This window comes from Mixophyes fleayi, chromosome 1 (assembly GCF_038048845.1).
Source record: "Mixophyes fleayi isolate aMixFle1 chromosome 1, aMixFle1.hap1, whole genome shotgun sequence".
Lineage (NCBI taxonomy): Eukaryota > Metazoa > Chordata > Amphibia > Anura > Limnodynastidae > Mixophyes > Mixophyes fleayi.
Genome location: NC_134402.1, coordinates 125,630,363 through 125,654,284, shown reverse-complemented (window position 1 = coordinate 125,654,284; position 23,922 = coordinate 125,630,363). Strand labels below are relative to the sequence as shown.

General features: G+C 39.5%; 1 long non-coding RNA gene across 1 annotated transcript in view; it reads right to left on the bottom strand.

Annotated features, from left to right (window-relative positions):
• LOC142105816 (uncharacterized) overlaps window positions 1–23,541 on the bottom strand; it is a 44,070-nt gene extending 20,529 nt beyond the window's left edge. The window contains exons 1-2 of the long non-coding RNA XR_012679722.1: window positions 23,432–23,541; window positions 12,850–12,895 (exon numbers count right to left, since the gene is read on the bottom strand). This is a non-coding gene — a long non-coding RNA (uncharacterized LOC142105816). The remainder of the gene's footprint in view (window positions 1–12,849; window positions 12,896–23,431) is intronic.
• Between the last annotated feature and the right edge of the window lie 381 nt (window positions 23,542–23,922).

Here is a 23,922-nt window from a genome sequence, read left to right as displayed (position 1 = left end):
GTTTTTAATGTGCTACACTAATGTGCATTCCTTGCATTGTTACATGGCCTGTCCGGAAGAAAACGTTCTCTTTTCATTGCCTCACTTTCCTTAATCGGGCCCTATGGGCCTGATTCATTAAGGATCTTAAATGAAGAGGTATCTTATTTCAGTCTCCAGGACAAAACCATGTTACAATGCAAGGGGTGCAAACTAGTATTCTGTTTTGCACATAAGTTAAATACGGACTGTTTTTTCATGTAGCACACAAATACTTGATAGCTTATTTGTACACTGAAATGTAAAGTTGATATTTGTGTGCTACATGAAAAAAACAGTCAGTATTTAACTTATGTGCAAAACAGAATACTAATTTGCACCCAATGCATTGTAACATGGTTTTGTCCAGGAGACTGAAATAAGATACCTCTTTATTTAAGATCCTTAATGAATCAGGCCCTATGTGTCTAAATAACATAGATCATGTTTCATCATTCCAAATGTAAGCTTTAGTTTATAACTAACAATATTGTAACGGTCTGACCCCTTTCTGCAAGGCTAAGTCTATACAGGTGTAGTGCTGCATTTCTATCATCAGTAGCCCAGCCCAAGGTCTCCTAAGCAACTGCCCAGCCTGAGGTAACAACCGTTGACCCGCAGTCAAAGTGCCCAGCCACTGACCCGCAGCCAAAGGCTTCAGGGTGTACAGGTAAAGTATTCAGAGTGTTCAGAAGCCTAGGACTTCTGTGATAAAGTTTCCAAGGAAACTGCCTCTAATCTTCCCATGGTTCAGCCACTGACTATTGATGGGAAGCTGGAGTAATTTATTGCTCTTACAGAGCAGTGTATTAGTCAGTTCCTTTCCAACCCTAAACATTATGCCACACAATTTAATCAAGTGACAACCATATTAATGAGTTTTAAAGTAAATGCTCTGGAGTGAGCGATGCCTCTAATAGAATCTAATCACCTCATTCTTCATCATACCAGTATCTTTATCAGTGCAGTAGCGAATAAATTTGATCCACCCTCTCTTTTCAACTGACTCTCTGATATCATAGAAGCTTCTATTTCTTCACCAGAAATAGAAACTTCCACATTCTTACCCGACTGCTTACCCCACTTACCAAGTTCCACCAGTATCGGAGTGAAAGTGACAAGTGGGGTAAGCAAGTCAGGGGACGCCATGCCTGAGAAGTGCTCCGCTCCATCTGCCTTCCCCACTTGACCAGTCCACCGGGTCAGTAAAAATAGAAATACTGATGGCTGCACTCACCACTGGTGGCGCCGCCACCCGGTGCCCTCCTCCCTGCTCCCTTCTATGGTGCAGAGAGGAGACAGAAGACAGAAGAGGAAGAGACAGAAGAAAAGAAAGTTCTAGAAAGTAAAGTAAAGTAGTAAAGAACAGAGAGGAGCAGTGTGATGAGATAGGCACAGGAGGTGGCACTGGGTGATCGAGGTGGCTGTTTGAATAAGGTGGCATAAAGGTGAAACAGTGTGATGGAGGAGCAAAAGTGTGATGATGGGGGAATGTGTGATGACGGGGGGACAGTGTTTTTGAGGGGGCACAGTGTGATGGATAGCTAAGAGTGTGATGAAAGGGGCTGTATGATATGGGTGTAATAAAAGGGAAACAGTGTGATGGAGGAGCAACAATGTGATGATGAAAGGGGTTATAGTGTGATAATGAAGGGGCACAGTGTGATAAAGGAGGGTGCACAGTGTGATGATTGTGGCACAGTGTGATGTAAAGGCAAGAGTGATGAAAGGAGCTGTTTGATAAAGGTGGCACTGTGTAATAAAGGGGAAACAGTGTAATGGAGGCACAATGGAGTAATGATGCAGTGGGCACAGTGTGATTAAGGAGCGGGCACAGTGTGATTAAGGAGTGGGCACAGTGTGATGATGGGGCACAGTGTGATGACGGGGACACAGTGTGATGCAGAGGCAAGAGTTTGATGAAAGGAACTGTTTGATAAAGTGTAATAAAGGGGAACCAGTGTGATGAAGGAGCAAAAGTGTGATGATGAAGGAGGGCACAGTGTGATGATGAAGGGGCACAGTATGATAATGTTATGAACGAGGGGCAGTGTGATGAAGCAGTAACAGTGTGATGAAGGAAGGACACAGTGTGATAAAGGAAGGCACAGAAAGATGAAGGAGGGAACAGCGCAATGAAGGGGGAATAGTGTGTAAGAGCAAAAATGAAGGAGGGCACAGTGTGATGAAGCATGGATCCAGTGTGCTGATGGACAAGCAAAACTGTGATGGTGGAGGGACACAGTGTGATGAAGGGGGGTAGTGTGTGATGAAGGTGCAAAAGTGTGATGAAAAAGTGACATTTTTTTCTCTTCTCACCAAACTAGTTTGCCAAAAACATAACATTTTATTACAAAGAATACACATTCTTCATTTATATTATTCATATAGCAATAAAAGTTTGTTATTAAAGTTTATTATATGATTTGTATTAAAATTAGAAAAATCATTATTGAATGAGCAAATGATTTATAACTGAAGAGGGCGCAAATTTAGTTTTTGCAGTGGGGTGCCAGACATGCTAGCACCAGCCTTGACTAGAATCAACATTAACTCCATTGCCAGCTAAAGCATCCATGGATGTTTCAGATCCTGAAGCACCCATGTGGGAAGACCTATATGTAAAATGAAAGGTCATCTAACTAAAGCCAAGTAAAAGAACGTTTTCTAGTTCGGGGAGAGGAATCCACTTTGTTTAGAGGGGTGTACTATAACGGTCCAACTTCTTTATGCACAAAGTCCATGCAAGTGCTGCATTTCTACCACCAGTCAATCTTCAAACGTCTGCTGATATGACTTCCATAGTTTTACTGAACTACGGAAAATAAATTTGAATTACCGGAGGAACATTCAGCCGAGAGTTGGTGAGATACCACTGGACACATCAATTGCTTCTAAGCTAAGTGATCCCAAGGAACTTGCTGCATATTATTTTCACATTATATCATCTGCTCTCTGCCAGTTTCTCTCTCCCCAAAAATAGTTTTCATTATTGAAATCTTGCAGCGATTTTAATATATATTTTAACTGGGATTTGCTCCATTCTAGAACATATTGAGACATATTCTCATTTATCCAATATATTATTGGTTATAAATTAAAGACTACATTTGGGATGATGACTCTAATACCAATTATTATTTAAAGACAGATTTATATCTCTGCATGATCTATATTATTTATTCCTCCTCCTCCCATCCATCCTTCTCAGAGGAATCTGTCCTTTTCCCTCTGCCAGTGCATCTGTCACATGGATCCCCCAATGGAGACACATGAAGGAACATGGTGCTAGAGTGTCTGCCTCATCTGTTACATGTTTAATTCATTTGTTCATCTTTCATTTCTAATTTAGTCTCTTGGGACTGCTATTTGAATTTACTGAGTGACTGAGAAGTGGCGGTATGCCATACAGGCACATACCGCCCTTCTTCAACCATTGTTTCTGCTAATTCCAGTTCCCATGCTACCTAGCATCTTGCTTGTCTTTTTGGTTTGAAATAATGACTCCTAGATCCCTTTGCCCCTCAGTACTTTTATATCATTAATACTATATTAAGCCTTTGCATTTTTGAGACCTAAGTGCATGATTTTGCATATTTTGCTTACATTGAACATTCTTGACCATCTTGACCATTTTCTACCTAGATCATCAATCATTTTGGTTACTCCACCCTAGTGTGTCAACTTGCTAAATAATTTTGTGTCATCTCCAAAAATGCATAATTTATCTTAAACGACAATTAGTAATGTAGCCAATAAAAATATTAAAGATCAATGGTCCAAAACAGATCCTTGCTATAATTCACTGGTAACCTCTTCTGAATGCATTCTGTTTACTACAACTCTGTCATCTATTTTTAAACTAATATTATATCTACTCAACAACCTTTGAATCCAATGGCAAGATTTCCAATTTATCAGTCTTTGCTGTGGGATAGTGTTAAAGCTATTATTTAAAATTTTCTGATTAGCAATTTGAGGACTGTGGCTGCCTTCAATTCGGCCTAGCACCCAAATCATTTGTTCATAGTTGTTTTTATTTAGTACATTTTTCAGCAAGGTCCAACTAGAAATATCTATAACATGTATGCAGATACAACAGAAACAGGTATGTACCTGTATTATAGAAATTAATTGTTAGTGTAAATACCAATCTGAATGAGGTCACCTTGTCACGCTAGATGGGCGTTCACAATTTGATAAAAATATGTTTATTTTAGATATTATATTGAATATTAATATGACAGAGTTTATATGCAAATGTTTGTTATTGTGATTAAAGTAGTATGTTTGCAGTGTTTAAAGTGTGCTCTTCCAATCTAGTTCTATATTATGTATAGTTATTCACAGCGGTGATGCACCTTTTCATACATATGGTGTATTTGAGTGTATGGACTAAATTACTCATTAGTTTATTACTACACTCTAGATAAGCTAGACTTACTCCTGTTAATAGGGAGCACTTAACCAAGTCAGTTAATGGCATAACTAAATACAGCAAAAATCCTGTAAATTGTGTTGAAGATTCCCCTTTGGCCATGTGCAGTACATGTGGAGATGAAATATAGAGAACTTATGTTAACAGTTTGGATCTCAACCAACCAACTTACAACTTACTTTTAGGTTGTAGTTAGAACATATAATGCAGCTGTTACCTGTTCACATCAGTTCTAAAGGCTTGAACCTTTTCCCAGAAAGCAGAGGTGTCATCCCCACTACACTGATTGGCAGTGAAAGAGTAGTGTAGTTTTCAAGACAATTAAAGACGGGCAGTTCAACCAGAACGTGCCCTGGAACCTATTATTCTAAAAAGTAGGGGACTAAGGCATAGGGACACTAAGAAGCCAACTAGTCTGAAGAAGGTTAATATTGCTCGTATAGTCCCACTCAAAAGCCTAGGATATGTGTGTAGCATGTCTCTTTCAGCAGTATTAGTTTGTCGGGGCCCCATAGCTCCTTACTCCAGTGTTCTGTTAGGCAAGCCCCCAGGTATTTCCCTCCTTCTTGTGTTGCAGGTGATGAATTAAAAAGATTCCACAGTAAATATCACTGTGCTTGAGCAAAATGTATTTTTTGTGCTGTTAGTGTCTAGCACTTCTGAAACATGTTCCAGGTTTAGAGGAGCTGATTAACTTCTATTCTAAAGCCACATGAGTCAAGACAGTAAGTAGTTAAAAATTAATAAAGTTGTGATGCAAAGCACTGCTTGGAAAAAGGACAATACACAACATCACATTTCACTAATAAATACAAAAAAGTAACAGACATTGACCCATTTCACATATGCATAAACACATTTATTTTGTTGTTTGTTTGTTTTTTTTAAAAAAAAAGCACATTGTAAGAGATGAGATGTGTGTTATAATGAATAAACATTCCCATTCTATAACTAACGCACATCTATCAATGCAATCAAGGATATGTGTCTTTTGACAAGCATTCTTCTAAAAGTAGGATTCGGCACTTGCCAATATGGAATAAAATTATTGTCATATTGCTTTAAATATGAGCATTATTCTATTCACACTACACACAACTTTGCAAATCTAATATACAACTCTTCTTTAAAACAACGTGGCCACAAATTATTACCATTACTACGTAATTTTAGCACAGATTTTTGCTCGCGGCTCACAGAGCTTGCGAATAAAAATCAGGCGAGAAATTACCATAGTAACCGTAATAATGTACAGGTATTACCGTAGTACTGGTAATAGTACTTGGGCGGTGTTGTTTTAAAGAATAACCCAGAGAATGAATCTACACTTTGTAAGGATGCTTATATGAACTTACATCCTTTTTAAAATTATATTTATAATTATGTCAGCACTTGAGATCTCTTAAAACGGTATTTTGATAATTTCCTCTGGTAGTAAAAACTAATAGACAAAATCATTTATGAAACACTAGCATATTCCACTTTGTCAGTATGTTTGTTTTTCTACAGGAATTCATGCTGCTTTTTCATAAAATATCTCTTATGGAGAGCACAAACTCATTTACTTGCTATTTTAGAAAGGAGCACTAAAGTTATCCATTAGTCAAAAAATTGTAAAACATGTAGAGAAATAAAAAAAAGTCTAATAAAAGCCCAACCTCAAAGTTTAGCTCATGTATTTATTGCTAATCAAAAGTAGCAAGTGTTTTATGTTTCAAGAGGTATAGTATGTTTATGAAATTACCCAAGATTTGGGGAACATTGAAAGGGGGAAACCTTGTCTGATTACACAGGAGGTCATTTATGAAGTGCTCTCAAGGATGTAAAATGTTGGTTTTTTACCTGTACAAATCAAGGTGCATGTCAACTCTCCCCATTTGGTAGACACCTCTACAAAACAGCAGTGCACCTCAATGACAGAAAGATCTTTAGAGGTACACTATGCAAAAGTGTAACGGTCATATCAAAGTCCAAACCTTCTACCATTTAGTACCAACACTTTCAACACAATATGCTCCTAAAATACTGTCTCAATTTAATCTCATTTATGCCTTATGAGAATGAGGAAACATCAGGGGATAAATGTATTAAGCAAAGGATTCTGAAAATTACCTATATTCGGCGAGTTTGCAGAGGAAATTTAAAACGGGAATGGCTTTCAAGGCGAATTTTGCCAGAAAAAAAATAATATGTTTCTGATTTTCCTGTAGTAATTATTTTTGCTCTACTCTGCATTCAGGCAATGGTAAGGTGAAATGTCCAGTTTCTCTTAGGACATATAGGAAATGTAAATTTTGACAAAATACATTTTTAACAAATACCTAATGTAAATATATTTTATTGAGCTGATCTACCAAGCAAATTAATTATGTAGCCCTATACAGCCTAGAGATGCTCGGGCTCAGTTTTTGGAAAACCGAGGCCACCAGAACATAGACAATTTGACTACTTTCGTGCTCCCTCGGAACTGAAAACAAGGCAAAACGTCATCTTCACGTTGTCGGATCTCGTGAGTTTTGGATTCTACAAATCCCGCCCTTCACGGAGATTCAGTGCGATTTCCCAGAGAGACACATAAGAGGTAGCAGGGTTGTTGGCAGTCTCCAGTGCAGTTGGGCAGCGTCATAGCTAAAACAGAAAAATGAGGGGTGGCAGTGTTCTTCAAAGTCTCCAGTGACATTCTACAGAGATATAGCTCACACAGAAACAGAAGAGGTGGCAGTTTTCAGTGCTGAAAGACAAATTATAGGGATGACAGTGTTTGTCAAAGGCTACAGTGACATTCTACAGCGATATAGCTCAAACAGAAACATTAGAGGTGGCAGTGTTCAGTGCTGAAATTCTAATAATAGGGCTGTCAGTGTTCTTAAAAGTCTCCAGCCACATTGTACTGTGTCATTATAGCTCACACAGAAACAGGAGAGGTGCCAGTGTTCTTGTCAGTCTACATGCCATTGCTCATTGTTAGTGTTTAAAAGTCTACAATCACAATGAACTGTGCAATAGCTCATAGAGAAACAGGGGTGGCAGCGTCCTTGTCACTCTCCAGTCTTCAGTCACATTGTTCTTGTCACTCTACAGCAGGGGTGTCCAACCTTTTAGCTTCCCTGGGCCACATTGGCAGACGACGAGTTGGTTTGGGCCACACATAAGATACAATAACAATAACGATAGCTGATCATCCAAAAAACCATAGAAAACATAGTTAACATATATATATATATATGAGAAAAAAAGTTTTATATATATATATATATATATATATATATATATATATATATGTATATATATATATATAATCACTTTTTTTTCAAATCCCCCTATACTTACCTTTCAATCGCCCTGTTCAAAAAAATCCTCTCTAGTTATTATACTATAATCACTTTTTGTATTGTTTCGATGCAATATAATTTAAGCCAGGCATTGTATATTAGGGTGCCCTGACCAGGCCTGCGGTACCTGACATATACACCACTGTGACCCCAAATTGTGACCTGTTTTGATAATTACACCACTATGTTAGTTAAGGGATAACAACTTATAATGGGCCAAAGAGAATAATATATAATGCTCCATTAGTAATACAAGTAGAAGTATGTAGCAGGGAGATAAGGTCCATGATGATCCAGGACCAGGTGACTTTTATTCACTTGTCAGCGTCCCTTGAAATAATAAAAAAAATCCCCCTAACTTACCTTTTAATCGGCTTGTTCTCCTGTCCTCTTCTCTTCTTTTCTCCAATTCTGTGCTGCTGATTGTTCTTCTCGCGAGGGTGTCTCCTCTGTGCTGCACTCCGCAATGGATGACATCACGCCCGACATTCACTGCGAGCGCCGCACGGAGGAGGAGACAAGGGAGGGAGCCTGAGTACCAGCTGACGTGACCGCGTGACCGCAAGGTAAGTAGTTTCTTTTCTTTTGTTTTGCAGGATTTTTTTTTTCCATTAAGAGCGCTGCCCCCTTGCCACATCCAACTCCTTCTGGGCCACATTTACAGGCGTGTTGGGCCGCATGTGGCCGCGGGTTGGACAACCCTGCTCTACAGTCTTGATTATACTAATCTAAAGCCTGTTCAAGTGCATAGTGTTTTTAAGTCAGGGAAACAAAAATGTAAAAAAAAAACAAAAAAAAACCATTTCCCTTTTTAAAGAAAAAGAAACCTATCTAATAAAGGTGAAGGTTTACTGTAGAAAAACATAAAAGTGCCAAAATGCCATTCTATCCAAAATATTAGCAAGCATACCAGCTAGCTCCCTTATCTTAGTTAGATCCCAACACCTGCAATCTACACTGTCATCATCCTCACCCTCATCAGTGTGTACATCATCCTCAAACAATACTAATTCATCTCCGCTGGAATCCACTATCATAGAAGTCTGTGTACTTTGTACTTTGATGTAATTTACGGTAATGGCGTTCCTCGTGGAATTTGTAGTTCATTTTAATGCAGAGCTGTCACAATTTTTGGGCAATTCCTTTAGACCAATCCAAATGTCAAAATTATGTGCAGACTCATTTGCATCACCACTGGGTGTCTTGGGAAAGCTACGTTTTTGCCTAGTAGCAGTTTCCAAAGAAACTGGAGGAGGCGTTGTTGTGTCATGTACCGCCTGAGCTATCAGCTTGCTGACCAGAAGCTCATTGCATCTCTTGAGATCTGGGTCAGATGGAAAGAAAGAGAAGGCATAGCACTTAAAACTAGAATCAAACACAGTTGCCAAAATGTAGTCATCCGATTTCAAGAGGTTGATAACTCTCAGATCCTGGCGAAGCGAATAAAGTACTTGATATACAAGTTTAACATATTTAGCGGAATTGCTTTGATTAATTTCCTCCTTCAATTTCTCTAGGTGCTTTTCAAAAAGTCTAGTTATACCGCTTTCATACTGCCGCCCTGGCAATGTCCCGGGTTTTTCAAGCCGGGTTTTTGCCGGGGCTCGGAGCGTCCCAGCTCAGAAACACCATTCATACTGCACCTCGGACCCGGGAATTTCCCGGGTTGACCCCACTCATACTGCACAAGTCTGTGCCCTGGCAATTTGTGGAAGTCATCACCAGAGCAGTTTTCATTGGCTGAAAAATGGTGATGTCATTGAAAGGTGACTGTTTTTTTGACGCATAAAGATGATGCAAAAGTGGGTGGTGATTGTTTACTGTTAATACACACTTTTTCAGTGAAATAAAAGCAATTTTCTCCAACAAACTCCGATTCTGCTTCAGCTTGATCTGCACTCCACCATCCACCATTTCTCCTAAACTCCTTCTCGAATCTTCCACGGGCTCCCACCGATGACATCATCCTCCAGAGACAGGCAGACAGCCAATCAGCTTGTTTTCTGTGCAACCTGGGTTGATAAATCCCGGGTTGAAGACCCGGGTTTTTAGACCCGGGATTTTTGACTTGTACCATTCATACTGCACCAAGACCCGGGTCGTTTGAGCTCGCCCCGGCAAAAACCCGGGATTTTGGTGCAGTATGAATGGGGTATTAGTGGAATCACTTGGCGCAAGCTAACAGTCTCTGCACTCTCTTCACAGTTGACTACTTTGAGTGGTTTCAGCACCAAGCACAACACGAAAAGTGTTCTCCACTGCACTGGACTAAATTACATTACCCCTCAAATTCTATTCTTCTTGCAGCTGCTGCATTCTCCTACATACTGTTGCAGAATGCTGAAAATGACCAGAAATATTTCGGGACATAGACAGCATCCCTGCATGCCACTATAATTTTTTTTAAAACTCTGTACCACCAAGTTGATTGTGTGAAACAGGGAATATGATGGAATTCCCCCCGCTGTAATACTCTAACAATATTGGTGGCATTATCAGAAATCACATATCCCCAGGAGTGTCCAATCAGGATAAGCCATATTGCAATGACATCCCTTAGTTTTTCAAACAGATTGTCAGCAGTATGCCACTTAGTGAAGCAGATGATACACAGAGTAGCATGCCTCTGAAAGATCTGACGTTGTTTGTTAGATGCTGTGCTGTTCCTGCTGCTCCTACAGTTGGTTGAATGGCATTTTGCAGCCCAATAATTTTATTTTTTTGTAAACTCCTGGTACAGGTGAGGAATTGCTTGTCTAGTAAAATTGTGTTGAGATGGAATTTGGTAACTGGGACACAGGACCTCAATTAACTGTCTAAAACCTGTTGCATTAATGATGGATATTACACACAGATCTTATACTTGTATAGTCTAAATGGCGCCTGTATCCGCTGTGAGACTGGGTGACAGGTGTCATATTTGCTTCCTCTTGCAAACACTTGTTTAACAGTCAATTGTTGTAAACTACTAATAGTCTTCGTCTTGGTCTACTTCTGGGTTGAAGATCCTTCCCCAGCAGCAGGAGCAGCGGGCCTCACGCTCAAGGATTCTCCTGAGGAATCCTGGATAGGGGAGGAGTCATCTCGCCTTAGCAACTTGGATGCAGGGCTAACTCCGATCACTTGTGAGGATATTGATGATGAAGGTGTTGGGGGTGTAGATTGCAGGTGCTGGGATCTAGCTGAGAGAAGGGAACTAGCTGATACTGGACTGCTTATTGTTATTTTTTTTAGCATAAGTTTCTCATTTTCTCAAGAGTTTTCCATGAACTCACTTCAACTGGCGTAACATGGATGAGGTTCCTAGATGGTTAAGGCCCCTATTTCCTTACTGTGGCTTTATAATGCTACAAATGACTAGACAACTGTTGTTAGGATTTGAGTAAAAATAATTCCACACATAAGAGGTGGATTTTTGGTCTTTTGCCCAGGCATAACAATGGCCTTCTTCTTATCACTGGCAAGAACTGCTTCCACTGGTGCATGACTTGCCACAATAGAGTTCATTAACACCACTGTTCGCTTAGGTGCTTTAAGCCTATTGTTAGCCTGTTTTGTGGGGGCCCAAACAAACCAAGCACTTGTTAAAGTGTGCATGTCCATTTTTAGATCCAACATGAGGGTGGGTGGGGGAGCTCAAGGACAATTCCATCTTGCACTACTTTTCTCTTTTTTCTGCCACTGCTGTGTGGCAATGTTTTCTAGATGTGCTATGAACTGCCGTGTGTTTGTATCATTGCTCTTTCACTTAGCATCCAGCCAGCTCGCTGCAGTCTTTGTCTGAAAGTGGATGAAAAAAATATTGTGACCTGTGAGGTGTTCAAAGTTGACTGAAAATTACTGGAAATTAGTGGTATTGAGGTTAATAGTAATATAGGAACATAAAAAGAGTACAATTATGTGATTTTAGCATATTTTAGCATATTTAACAATACAGATCAAAACCAAAACACATGAAGGCGGTTTTGCCAAAACCAAAACCAAAACAAGAACTTATACCAGATCCAAAACCAAAATCAAAACACGGGGGTCAGTGAACATCTCTAATACAGCCTGATATGTACTTTAACCTCTGCAGTAGCACTGTAGCACCCATGTATACAGTATATTAATAAACACAGTACACACTGACTGTATATACTGATACATGCCATACACACTCATGGTCTGATTCATTAGCGGACGTATTCTGTGTACAACTTGCGTAATGTAATATACACAGATGACTGCAAGAAACGTACGCACGGATTCATCAAATAACAGATCTCCAGATATATACCAAGATGAATTTGGTCACAAGACGCTTACACAACGTAAAAAGTAATGCAACAGGCTCTTGCATCTAACCACGGCAATCATGTGCTGATGGCAGCATGGACTAAGGACTTTAGAGAACTTAATTAAATGTCTGTATACAAATAGATCAGTTTTGTGGATTTGTGTTATATTGAGATGCGATTAGTTTCTTTTATAATAATTATTATAATGAGTGTATTGTGCAGAACCATTCTTAGGTATATACCACATTATTTGGATTTTATATTATTAAGAATTCATAAATAACAATAATTTTAACTATAAGTAATAATTATTATTAACTGTTCTGCACAGTATACTCAAAGTTGTTCAATAAGGAGTCACTTTAACTCAATTCATCAGAACACAACACAACTAAAATCTACTGCACTGAACAATTTATTATAATTTTAAATGTTTAATAATAAACATTTTTAAAAATATTAATAATGTATTAACAATGAGCTTACTTTGCAGGGAAGCTGATTTTGCATCATCTCCCTGGGTTTTTGTTTTATTTGCATCACACTATCATGTAGATGACCAATAACGTGTGTGTCATTTTTTACTTTAAAAATTATGTTTACACTTGTGTCTGTGTTGTATTTAAATGTCTCTTGGGGACGTTACAGGTCACATGGATTTTCAGCCCTGAAGTATGCTTTTGCTTGTAGTAACAGTGCTACTTAATGGCAGCCTGGCCATCCTGGGACTTGCAGTGCACCAGGGACAAAGTACTTATTATTATTATTACCTCACACTCACCGATCAGGGAAGGGCTATAGTAGTTTTATCACATGGGTGGGTACTCCTAGAGAGGGGGGGGGATAAAAAAATATATTTATTTTTGCGGAGTTACAACAGATGCATAGAATAAGCATCTTACTCAAAAATTTAAAACAACAATTACAGATAACAGATGCATAGAATAAGCATCTTACTCAAAAATGTAAAACAACAATTACAGATAACAGATGCATAGGCAAGCCACACAAAACAAAATAATTTAAAACATTAAAATATAGCATGTGAAAAACTTTTAGTCAGGCACATAACAACATTGGAAAATAAAGAAGCATTGTTAATGTGGCTCCCAAAATATCAATACAGTTTAGACATTTAAAAAAAAGCATAAGACTTAACTCTCAAGAGAAAAAAAACAGGTAAATAAATTTGATAACTATTATATATATTCTTTCCCAACAGCCACTTCAAACTCCCAACAATTGTGTGCATAAAACTCTTTGTTTGTTTGAACTGTTTGTAATGAGAGAAGTGTATGCAGGTGTATGGTCAGCTGTGGTTTTGACATGCTGAGAGTGAGAGACAGGGATATACTCAGCGCTGGCAATATGTGTTACAAATGGTAGTACTTAAATTGCTTCATTGAGCAGAGTATGAATCATACGTATCCTGAGGTAAATGCCTACCTTGAGTAGTTCACAGTGGTGTCTGCCCATCACATGCCCCTTTATACTCCCAAGGACGTACGGTGTTGTAAGTGGTCCTTGCACTCGAATTCGAAGTACTTTGCTTACTTATTTGTTCGCATCTCATTGTTTTTTTACACGTAACTCCCAGTTCTGGGCATGCGCAGTGTGGTTTTGCGCACGGTACGCACAAAATTGTTAGATACATTCCTTGATGAATCAGGCCCTCACTGTATACTGTATATTGATAAATGCAGAACCCACTCACTGCATATTCTGATATATGATGTACCCTCTACCTGCACAAAACTTTTCAATGTGTCACAACTCAGATTTGCATATTTGTATAGAAGTCTGCCATTGACACTCCCACTCCAGTCACAAGCAGGTAGTGGGACATTGCAATGGCTTTTGCAAGGCTAATGTCACAGATTAAGTATGTTGCATGATGCACGACAGGACCCACCGATACCTTCCACTCTCCAGTCCTCTACACTCTGCCCCTCTACAAATCCTGAATAATACTTACCTCAGTGCTTATGCTTTGCCTGGCTCCTCTCCGCTGACAGTGTCATGGATGTGGTCTACTAACGTTGCTTGCTGTTGTGGACCACCCTCTCAAGTCCCCTACTCTGCTTTCCTGAGCATTTGATGCCAAAAATATAAATTTATTGTGTAGCAGAAACAGGGGCAGGCTGGGGTGAAAGGAGGGAGGCATTTGCCCCCCGGGCCGGTCCCATAGTGGGCTACTTTGGGCTGGGTCACCTGCATTTTTTTCCCTTTAAATTGTTCCTAATAGGCTGCTGAGTCGACTCTTGCCCTATGGCAAAAATTTGCCAGCTCTCCCCTGAGCAGAAGGAGAATAGTTTGGAGGTGTAATAGTTTTTGCAGGCACTCCCCAGTTAAAGATGAAAAAATTGTCTTTATCCATTATTTCAGTCCACATAGGGACCGTAAGGACAAGTATCCCTATAATTTTAAACTTTAATACAGTGAGAAAAAAGTGATTAACACTAAGGTTCAATAATTAACACTGAGGTTAATTACTACTGGAAGCCTAAGAGGATGTTATTACTGAGACTAAGTAATAATGTATATTTCATGTTACTGGATACTTCAAAATGCATCAAAATATGATTATGTAAATATATTTGTTTCCGTCCAATGCAAAATAGAAATAACTGGGCAGCAGTCAGGCATAAATAATGGAGTAATAGATTTTATTGACTGACTTGGATCATCACTTTTGATTGCAGGAATCTAAAATTTTCTAAACTGTTCAAAAAGTATTCACCTTATTCAGCATCTAGGAACATTACTCTGGCTAAATTTCCCCTTAAGATTTCTGTACAAAATTTCGCTCATCATTTTGTTCCTCCCAGAATTCCCTGCCCTACCCAACCTAATAATAGATGAGAAAGAAATTATACTATCACTTTCAGTCTTATTTATGGATTATAAAGTTCACAAACGTAGACTTCACAAATACAGTATGAATTGGCAAAAGTGGAAGTCAAAGACTGCATAACTGGAAATCTTCATCTCCATGAAATGGCCTGCTCCACAGCAAAATTTGATTAGCGCAAAATGTTGCTGTAACTTCACTCATATCTATTCATATGTGCTGCTGGATTTAAGTCAATTAGGTTGGTCAGCTGAGCAAAAAGCAGTAATGTACAGAAGAAAAAAAACCCAATGAAAAAACACTCCATTTCTCTAGAGCCTGCAGCTTCAAATGGAAGTTATGTCACATTCTGAAACAAGAATTTCATTTGTTTAACATGAATTGTTGTTTTGGGCACAAATCTTGTAGATCGGCAAAAAAATTCAGCAAATTTTTATTTGTTTACCATATTGCCTACCTGTTTCTTCCTCAAAATCATATGGTAAATGTGATAACACAATACAGCATAACACAGTACTATAATGTGTTATCACATATATCACATAATATTGAGGTAGGTGTAACAACACATTTTGACTCCTCTACAGCAGGGTAGAGACCAAGCCTGAGACGTTCCCGCTTTTTTCAAGTGCACAAAGAAAAATGGTCCATGGATACTTGGAAGACCTGATTCACCAGCATGGTCCCCCACCAGCTCAACAGGAGACGTAACTCCTAATCTGTACTGTGCAAAAGAGAACACACTTGTTGTTGAGGCGATGTCTAATTTTATTCCTGCATGGTTCTCACTGAGCTGTGACTTCATCAGTGCAGTCTTCAGATTACCCACCTGCCTTGAATTGGTCACATAACCTTCCCAAGTCCTCGCTCCAGGCAGTCTAGGTGCCCTAACAATGGGCACTCATTTAACTAGACAATTCACATTAGTCCCTGGGCATCTTGAGCCCAGCCACCATTTAGCCCTATTTAGTATTTTAAGGTGACATTTCAGAACTATAGTACAGTTATCAATATTATAAAAAAAAATCTGTAAATGGGTGAAAAGAACAATATAGAAAGAGAAAATCAATTTTTAATCACATTTATTCTTCAATGTTTATTTTGCATTTTCACAGAGCACCACTTGAAATTTAAAACACTCAAAGCAGCCAGCTGCATCACAGTAAGATCAGGAAAATAAATATCACGGCAGGAACACAGACTAGCAAGTAAACAGCAGGACATATATGAAAATCAGAAACATTTAGCTTATAAACACATAGAAAAACATTATGTGATTCCAAAATGTTGCATATATATCAAGGCTAAAGCTTTTATGATAAAAATCAAAATATGTTCCTGCCACAGATTTATGCAGAAATAGATGATCAGCTGTGGAGATCATTGATTGACAGCATGGCAAAGCCTTCCGTCAATACTTAAGTGAAATGGTTTAAATTTTCCTACCAATGGTACTATTCTGCTTTTTGCTGAGTTTTAGGGTTAACCTATGTCACCAGCGGTGGCACATGAGCTATATGGAAGGATATCTCAGACTTCTTGTATGATGTGCTAGGAGAGGATAGCTTTTTTCATGATTTCGTTGCATCTGACAGCCTAACTAAGCCAATTTTTTTTAGCAACCAATCATATTCTAGTTATCATTTATTTAGTATATTATAAAAAATAATAGCTAGAATTTGATTGGTTGCTATATTCAACTTTTCCACTTTTTCAAACCCGCAGCTTGATAAATGTACCCCTAGGTGTTCTTACATTAAAAGTCCATAGCACTTAAAATTAGAGATGGGCGGGCTTGGTTCCCCGAGAACCGAACCCACCCGAACTTTGCCTATCCACTCTCCCGCCCCCTCGGATTCCAAATCGAGGCCGAACGTCATTGTGGCGTCGTCGGATCTCGGGGCTTGGTTCTCGCGATACTTGAAAATTATAAATACCAGCCTCCACAGCAATCCATCGCCATTTGACAGAGGGAGAGAGCAGGGTGTAGTCACAGGCTGATTAGAGCAGGGACAGAGAATACAATTCTGATAACAATTCTGAGTACAATTCTGATTACAATTCTGATAACAATTGATAGAGAAGAGAGGAGGATAGAGGAGTCTTTTTTTTCAATATTTGGCACTACAAGTGCTTTGGGGTGTCCCCCATTCTTTTGCATTAATATTTCTGGCTGTCAAAAGTCATATTTGTCAGCAATCTTATAAATAATTTTTAGCACTCTCAAGTGCTTTTGGGGTGTCCCCCATTCTTTTGCATTAATATTTCTGGCTGTCAAAAGTACTATCTGTGGGCAGACTTAAAATATAATATTTAACACTCCCAAGTGCTTTTGGGGTGTCCCCCATTCTTTTGCATTAATATTGCTGGCTGTCAAAAGTCCTGTTTGTCAGCAATCTTAAAAATATTTTTTAGCACTCTCAAGTGCTTTTGGGGTGTCCCCAATTCTTTTGCATTAATATTTCTGGCTGTCAAAAGTCCTGTCTGTCAGCAGACTTAAAATATAATTTTTAGCACTCCCAAGTGCTTTTGGGGTGTCCCCCATTCTTTTGCATTAATATTTCTGGCTGTCAAAAGTACTATCTGTCAGCAGACTTAAAATATAATATTTAGCACTCGCAAGTGCTTTTGGGGTGTCCCCCATTCTTTTGCATTAATATTTTCTGGTTGTCAAAAGTCATATTTGCCAGCAGTATCTAAAACAATTTGTTCTGGGCTCAGAATGGATTCAAAGCAGTCCACATATGAGCAGAATGAGCAACCAGGTTCTGTCACCAGTCCTGATTGTAGTGTTCCCAGTACGTCATCTGGACAAAGCGATGTCAAACTACACAGTCTTTTGAAATCAGTCAAAAAAACACACCCCAAAATAAAATTTACCGTGTTGAAGCAAAAAAGAAGTAACTGAGGAAAAGTTAAGTGCCGATAAAAAAAAAAATGGCAACATGCCATTCTACACACGCAGTGGCAAAGAGAGAATGAGGCCTTCACCTTTCTCTATTAGTGGCAGATCCAAAAATGTTAAGGAGCCTACAAGTGGTGCACAACTACTGTTACGCGTCAAAGCCGAGCTGCAAGATAACATTAAGGCATTAGAGGATAATGTTTGCTCTGATTCACAAATTATACCAATCCCTGTGGAGAGTCCATCCAACAGTGGGATGTCTAATCGTGAGCATTCTGTTAGTGTACCCATAAAGAGGGACCCTTTCAGCAGTTCTGCTGATGTGTGCCTGAACAGCCCGAGTGTAGCCGGTGATACACAAATTGAGGAAGCCACTATGGAAATAGAAGAGGATGAGGGGGAGATTTGTGTAAGCGATGAGGGCGCTAATGAGGATGTTGATGAGGATGAGGTTGTTTGTGTAAGTCCTGCACCAGTGGCAGCAGTTCTGGCACGTAACAAGAAAAAGGCCATTGTCATGCCAGGCCATAAAACAAAAAAATCCACTTCTTATGTGTGGAATTATTTCTACCCCAATCCAGACAACAACTGTATAGCCATTTGTAGTGTATGTCAAGCCACAGTCAGTTGAGGGAGGGACCTTAACCACCTTGGAACCTCGTCTATGTTACGCCATTTGACGAGAGTTCATGGCAAAGTGTTGGGAAAAGCTGAAAGTTCTTCCAAAAAAATTACAAGCACTCCATCATCAGCTAGGACCCTCCGCTCACCAATATCCCGACAACTACAAAATACACCCACCACACCATCCTCATCAATATTCTCAGTAGCGCTCGGAGTTAGCCCTGCATCCCACTTATTAAGGCTGGATGACTCCTGCACTATTATTGATTCCTCTGAAGAAAGCGTTAGTCCAACTGCTGCTGCTGTTGCTGTTACTGAGGGTGAATCGTCAGCCCAGAGGAAGGGCAAGAAAAAGAGCAGTCCTACATTCCAACAATTAACTGTGAAACAATCATTTGCTAGGGGAAGCAAATTTGACAGCAATCACCCAGTCGCCAAGCGAATCACAGACGCCATGGCTGCCATGTTAGTGTTAGATCTGCGTCCAATATCCACAATAAACACAACTGGTTTTTCACAGTTAATTGAGGTTTTGTGTCCGCGTTACAGAATTCCATCGCGACACCATTTTTCCCGTAAAGCTATTCCACAACTATACCAAAAAGTCTGTACAAATGTAGAGATTGCGCTGAAAAATGCCATTCTGCCCACTGTACACTTAATCACAGATATGTGGACAAGTGGAAGTGGTCAAACCAAAGACTATATGACTGTGACAGCCCACTGGTTTGGTCATTCACCTTCACCAGCAGGAACAGCAGCAGCATGTACAACACTACGTAACATTTGTCACAGGCAGGCCACTCTTTGTATCACCGGCTTCACTAACAGGCATACAGCTGTTTGTTACGCAAACTAAGATATGTGATTAATATATTACCACTTGGACTCTCCCCAGGATATGTCATTTCTGATAACGCCAACAATATAGTGCGAGCATTACAGCTGGGTGATTTCCAGCACATTCCCTGTTTTGCTCACACCATCAACTTGGTGGTGCAGAGCTTCTTACGAAATAACCGTGAGGTGCAGAAGATGCTTTCGGTGGCCTGTAAGATTTCAGGCCATTTCAGGCATTCGGCCACAGCATGTAGGAGATTGCAGCAGCTCCAAGAGCAGTTTAACTTGCCCTGCCACCAACTTAAGCAAGAAGTGGTAACTAGGTGGAATTCAACCCTGTACATGCTGCAGAGGATGGAGGAACAGCGCAAAGCCATCCAAGCATATTGCACAAGCCATGACATTGGGAAAGGAGGGGGCATGTATTTCACTCTTGCACAGTGGGGAATCCTTTCAGTGCTGTGAAAGGTGCTGAAACCATTTGAAGTTGTGACGTGTGAAGTGAGTGCAGATTGTTCTAGTTTGACCCAAGTCATTCCTTTAATTAGACTATTGGAAAAGCAGCTTGAGAAACTGAAGGAGGAGATGAAAGCAAGCAATTCCGCAAAGTATGTTGGCCTTGTCGATCAAGTACTTAATTCGCTTCACAATGATCCTCGAGTTATTAAGATCTTGAACTCGGATCAGTACGTTTTGGCCACTGTGCTTGATCCAAGCTTTAAGACCTACATTGAGTCTTTGCTTCAAAATGGAAGAGATGTGAACTTTTGCAAGGAGCTATTGCTCAGCAAGTTGTCCGCTGAACTGGGCCTTGGCTTGCCGACATGTCCTCCTTCAGTTTCTCAAGCAGCTGCTGCTCGTAAAAAATTGAATTTTCAAAAAAGAAGCAGGGAAGACGCAGAGGGCAGACCAGAAAAGTTTAACATCTGGGCTGGTTTGAAGGATTTTTCTAAAAAATGTGTGACCTTGCCCATAACTCCATCCAATATGAGTATTAACAAGCAAAGGATGGTGGAGGATTATTTTCAAAAGGTAATTGATATGGAAATGTCAGACAGTCCCTTTCCTTACTGGGAAGAAAAGCAGGCAATTTGGAAACCCATGTACAAACTTGCTTTGCAATACTTAAGCTGCCCACCCTCCAGTGTGTACTCTGAACGAGTGTTCAGCACAGCAGGGAACTTAGTCAGTGATCGCCGTAGAAGGTTACTTCCCAAAAATGTGGAGAAAATGATGTTTATAAAAATGAACTACATATTCCACGAGGAAGGCCTTCACCATCCATGACATCCAAGCACTGACTGTTCTCTAATGGCGGATTCAAGAGGCGATGAATTGATAGTCTGTGATGATGACGTACACACTGATGAGGGTGAGGATGAAGCTCCAGATGATGACGATAACATCTTTTTAAAACTTTCTATGTAAGTGTAGGGTGCAATCTACCCCCAAAGAGGAAAGGGACTTGGGGCATTTCCATATCACGTACCGTCTTGAAAGGCTGCTGTTTGGGCAATTTCTCCTTAAGGGTAGGGTGTCATACACAGAGTTACCCCAAACTGTCTTTGTCCATTTCTCTTAATATTGTACAGTCTACAACGGCTGAATTTTTTGGTATTTTATACAAGTGGAGGGGGACCTAGAGAGACAGAAACCAAACTGTTTTTCTCCATATCAATAAATATTGTACAGTCTATAACGGCTGAATTTTTTGGTGTTTTATACAAGTGGAGGGGGGCCTAGAGAGACAGAAACCAAACTGGCTTTCTCCATTTCAATTAATATTGTACAGTCTATAACGGCTGAGTTTTTTGGTATTTTATACAAGTGGAGGGGGGCCTAGAGAGACAGAAACCAAACTGGCTTTCTCCATTTCAATTATTATTGTACAGTCTATAACGGCTGAATTTTTTGGTATTTTATACAAGTGGAGGGGGTCCTAGAGAGACAGAAACCAAACTGCCTTTGTCCATTTCTTTACATATTTAAGTATTAGTGTAGGGTGTAATATACATCCAAAGACGATGGCTGCATTGCCAATATTCATAGATGGAGAGAAAGACAATCTGGTTTGTGTGTCAAATTAATGAAGGCCTACCAGGAATTAAACTGTTTTTTGGATAATTTATTAGCTTTACAATTACATTACTTATCCAAGAAACAGGTGGAGCACTAAATTTAGTTATTTTAGGCCCAAAAACATTGATTTTTAAACAAAATAGCAAAACCAAACCAAACAAAACCAAAACCAAAACCAAAACACGCAATGACGGTTTGGCAAAACCAAAACACGACGGTAATCCAGATCCAAAACCAAAACCAAAACACGGGGGTCAGTGAGCATCTCTAAGGTAAACACAAAAAAAGCAGGTCTTGAAACTCCTGAGTAGGTAATTTTTGGGCTTAAAAGAGAGCTCCAGAGGACAGCAAATGGGCATTCACTACTCAGTGATAGCTGAAGTAAGGCTGGTGTTGAGGCCCCGGTCTCTGGCCTGACAGGAAAGGGACAGTCAGTCCCTAGAGTACTGCCTTTGCCATGATCTACCACTCCAAGTCTTGGGGAACTGTGTGTCTGCGAAAAGAAGACAGCAGTCCCTGAGAGTGGCTAGGATACTGGTAAGGTGTTTTCATTATACCCTGTATGTTGTCTGTGCCAGACTGTAGTGTTATTTGTTGCAGGTTATTATTTAAACATGTTTTTTGCTGTTTGGTGCTACCATTTTGTTAAATAAACTTATTTAGTTTATTTCGAATATTTGCCTGGATGATTTTAAACCTTGCATACGTACCGGGTAGGCCAGCTGTACGGTGCAGTGGGTTACATTAAACCCGGTATCATCACAAGCCTATTCACTGATAATGAGGAAAGAGTTATATGTGACAAGATCAATGTCATAATGTAAGAAGGGAAATGCAAGCAAGCAGGAAGCCACAGACCAAGGGGTAAATGTATCATACTCCGATTTGTACTAGTCGCCGGAAATCGGCGTGTTGACAGCTAAAATTTAAAGCGGCGCTGCCTTGTAAAGGGAAGTTTCCCTTTACAAGGCAGCGCCGCTTTAAATTTTAGCTGTCAACACGCCGATTTCCGGCGACTTGTACAAATCGGAGTATGATACATTTACCCCCAAGAATTTGATAGATCAAACTAATGTAGGACTATTGTGATGTCAAACATCTATATATATGAAATAAAATTTAGAGATCTAACTTGATTTATAATATTGACTATTTATATATTTGAATTGCAGTTAGTTATTCCAATACAATGGATGGTATGGGCAGAGAGCAATATAATTCAGTGCTCTGTGCTGGCATTGTAATAATGTATGATGATAAACTATAATCTTACATACATGTGTATATAGAGGTGAATTACACTGAACTGGAGAAAATGACTATTTTATAGCTATTATGCCACACTTTAATACAAGCAAGCATTAACCTACTGTAGCAATGAACAAAAACGTAACATGCATTAATAAGCATTAATTAGCACTCCCACTTTCAAAATACAGCAGTAACACAAACTAAATTTTATAAACACCAATCATTTTCAATGATTTGGAAAGATTAAGAATGGCCAAGTTGATCCCATCTTCTGCTACTTAAAGATCTTCTAGAGACTGATAACATATTCTATCGCACAATTTTACACTTGGTTCTCTGCCCTGATATTCCTGCGTAAACTGGTTGAAACTATCCTTAATAAATAAATAATGCAATCCTAGCTCAGAATGGATATTTATTTTATTTTTATATAATATGCCTACATATTGTGCAGCGCTTTACAGAAAATATTTAACAATTCATATCAGTCCCTGACCCACTGAAGCTTGCAGTCTATATTCCCTACCACAGGGACACACTCACTAGAGTTAGTTTAATCAGAAGTCAATTAACCTGCCAGTATATCTTTTAAATGTGGGAGCACCCGGAGGAAACCTACATATACATACAGACTCTACACAGATAGGACCCTGGTCAGATTTGAAGCCATGACACCAGTGCTGTGAGACAGCAATGCTAATCACTGTGCCACCTTGCTGCCCCTTTGTACACTTTGATGTTGCTGGAAGCCTTCAGCTACTGCTTCCCTCAACTCACTGTCTCTATATGCCAACTCTGGTGTGCTTGACATACCTCTGACAGGGAGGATGCTCTTACAAGTGCTTCTTTCACACTAATCCTGTCTCAAGAGAGTGATATCTCTGCTCAGTGGATGTATTTATGCATATCCCTCTCAGCAGTCCCCTTGGTTCCAGCTAGCAGGCAATGTAGCCCTTATCATAGCCCTTATCATAGCCAATCATGACAGAATACCTCAGGACCCCTAGGACTGCCCAGGGATATGCCTGACAAATAACTGCTAATGATAAATGGATGCAGAGAGAGGTGGGTGGTACACTATGTGCAGATAAAGAAAAGGGAGAAAAGAAAAAGGAAGAAAATGGGGTTAAAAATATTAATTAATTCAAATCCTTATTTAATTTAAAATGGTATTTAATCCAAAATGCTTGCTACCTACAAAACGTATTATCCTTTGCATTTCCTTTTCCAATAACAGTTTAACATTAAAAAAACACCTCTGCTATTAAAAGCAATGTTATCGTTGCCAATTATTTGCAACCCTG